The sequence below is a fragment of the Symsagittifera roscoffensis genome, chromosome 5, assembly GCF_963678635.1.
Source record: "Symsagittifera roscoffensis chromosome 5, txSymRosc1.1, whole genome shotgun sequence".
Lineage (NCBI taxonomy): Eukaryota > Metazoa > Xenacoelomorpha > Acoela > Convolutidae > Symsagittifera > Symsagittifera roscoffensis.
Window position 1 is genome coordinate 30,194,391 of NC_087066.1, and position 3,055 is coordinate 30,197,445.

Consider the following 3,055-nt stretch of genomic DNA (forward strand, 5'->3'; position numbering starts at 1 on the left):
TTTTTATACGTAGGTTTATATGAACAGTTTTATTTTAGTAAACAAAACCACAAAATACCTTGTGGGCTACCAAATAAAACATTTTTTCGGCGCCAAATACAAACAATTAATTTTTTAGTCCAGTAGTAGAAGAGTTTAGTCAAAAAAGCTCATCATTTGTATGAGGGTCTTTATCGTCAATGGAAAGGTCATTGGAAACTACATATGTTTGTTTATACCAAGGTTTAATTATTTAAGCTCGAGAAAAACTAAGAACTCAGAAAGTCTCACAACAAGCTCGGAAAAAAAACTAAAACCAGAGAGGCTCAACGCAAAGTGATGAGTAGGACAAAGCTCGAGAAAAAACCAAGAACCCAGAGAGGCTCGAAGCGAAGCAATGAGCTTTGATAAAGCTCGAGAAAATTTAAGAACTCAGAAAGTCTCACAACAAGCTCAAAAAAAAGCCAAGAAACAATTGGCACTCTAAGCAAAGCGATGAGCTAAAAAAACTCGGGAAAAGCCAAAAACCCAGAGAGGCTCGAAGCAAAGCAATTAGCTATGAAAAGGCTCGCGAAAAACTAAGATCGCAGCAGAGAGGCTGGAATCATGGCAATGATTGATACAAAGCTCGTGAAAAAAAAAACCTAGAGAGGCTCAAAGCAAAGCGATGAGCTAAGATAAAGCTCGAGGTAATAAAGAGTCAAGTAGACTAACGAAATGAAAGAAACAATTTGGGGTGACTCGAAGGAAGGTAAAGAGTCCAGAAAGACTCGAAAAAAGGAAGCAAGGAGTGAAGAAAGACTTGAAGGAAGGAATCAAAGAGTCAAGAAAGACTCAAAGAAATGAGTGAAAGAGTCAAAAAAGATTCGAAGGAAGGAATCAAAGAGTCCAGAAAGACTCACCGCAACAACAAATGGAAATGAGATGGAAAGACCGAATAAAGGTAGGAAGGATTGAAAAGACGAATCAAAATGGTGTATCATTCCAATAGTGAAGGCGGAAAAACAGAGGGTTAGACAACTGAGCGATGGGAGAAAATTGAGATTTTAGAAGCACCGGTAATTAAATCAAATATATATTTTCAAAATCAAACATATGTGATTAAATTTTCATATAAGGCTTTTCTCTTTGTTTGCATAAAATGAAGAAAAAAAATTAAAAAATTTTTGTACATAAGAGTTGACGCAACTCTTTGTTTGAACTGTCTAAACGTATTGCGGAAAAATTTTAAAAAATCATAGTCCAGCCGTTTTTTTGAAGAAAACAAAGAACAAAGTATGTTCCGAATAATGAACAGTGGCCAAAATAAGCGTTCCTTTAATAGGGAGAAAAAACAAATTATGTTTTAAATCAGAATTATACTCTTTAAATTTTTTAGTATCACATATAAAAATCTTGAATTAGTAGTTGATAAAATTTTGAGTTTAGAGCTGTAAATGAGTGTAAACCGTACTAAATCTGTCTAGTATAACAGTGTGTATGCGTGCAAGACGTTGTATAGCAAAATGTAAATTATCTTTTTATACGTTTGATTATATGAACAGTAATATTTTAGTAAACAACACCAAAAATACCTTGTGGGCTACCAAATAAAACATTTTTTTTGGGCGTCAAATCTAAACAACTAATTTTTTAGTCCAGTAGTAGAAGAGTTTTGTCAAAGGAGTTCATAATTTAAACGAAGGTCTTTATCGTCATTGGAAACGTCATTGGAAACTACATATGTATATTCATACCAAGACTTAATTATTTAAGCTCGAGAAAAATTAAGACCTCAGAAAGTCTCACAGCAAGCTCGGAAAAAAATCTAAAACCCAGAGAGTATCAATGCAAAGTGATGAGTAGGACAAAGCTCAAGAAAAAACCAAGAACCCAGATAGGCTCGAAGCAAAGCAATGAGCTTTGATAAAGCTCGAGAAAAACTAAGAACTCAGAAAATCTCACAACAAGCTCGAAAAAAAGCCAAGAAACCATTGACACTCGAAGCAAAGCGATGGGCTAGAAAAACTCGGGAAAAACCAAAAACACAGAGAGAATCGAAGCAAAGCAATTAGCTATGAAAAAGCTCGAGAAAAACTAAGAACCCAGCTTATAGGCTGGAATGTTGGCGTTGATCGATACCAAGCTCAGGAAAAACTAAAAACGCAGAGAGGCTCAAAGCAAAGTGATGAGCAAGACAAAGCTCGAGAAAAAGCCAAGAACCCAGAGAGGCTAGAAGAAAGGCGATGACCAAGACAAAGCTCGGGAGAAAGCGAAATTCCAGAGTGATTTGAAGAAAAGCGATGAACTAGACAAAACTCGGGAGAAGCTAAAAACCGAGAGAGGCTCGAAGCGAAGCAATGAGCTTTGATAAAGCTCGAGAAAAACTAAGAACACAGAAAATCTCACAACAAGCTCGGGAGAAAGCCAAGAACCCATAAAAACTCGAAGCAAAGCGATGAGCTAGAAAAATCTCGGGAAAAGCCAAAAACACAGAGAGACTCGAAGCAAAGCAATTAGCTATGAAAAGGCTCGAGAAAAACGAAGATCGCAGCAGAGAGGCTGGAATCATGGCAATGATTGATACAAAGCTCGTGAAAAAAACTAAAAACCCAGAAAAGCTCAAAGCAAAGTGATGAGTCAGACAAAGCTCGAGAAAAACCAAGAACCCAGAGAGGCTCGAAGCAAAACGATGAGCAGGATAAAGCAAAGAAAAAATCAGAACCCAGAGTAGTGCGAAGTAAGGCAATGAGCTAAGATAAAGCTCGAGACAATAAAGAGTCAAGTAGACCTTAACGAAATGAAACAAACAATCCGGGGTGACTCGAAGGAAGGTAAAGGGTCCAGAAAGACTCGAAAAAAAGGAAGCAAGTAGTGAAGAAAGACTGGAAGGAAGGAATCAAAGAGTCAAGAAAAACTCGAAGAAAGGAATGAAAGAGTCAAAAAAGATTCGAAGGAGGGAATCAAAGAGTCCAGAAAGACTCACGGCAACAACAAATGGAAATGTGATGGAAAGAACGAATGAAGGTAGGAAGGAATGAAAATACAAATCAAAATGATCTATCATTCCAACAGTGAAGGCGAAAAAACAGAGGGT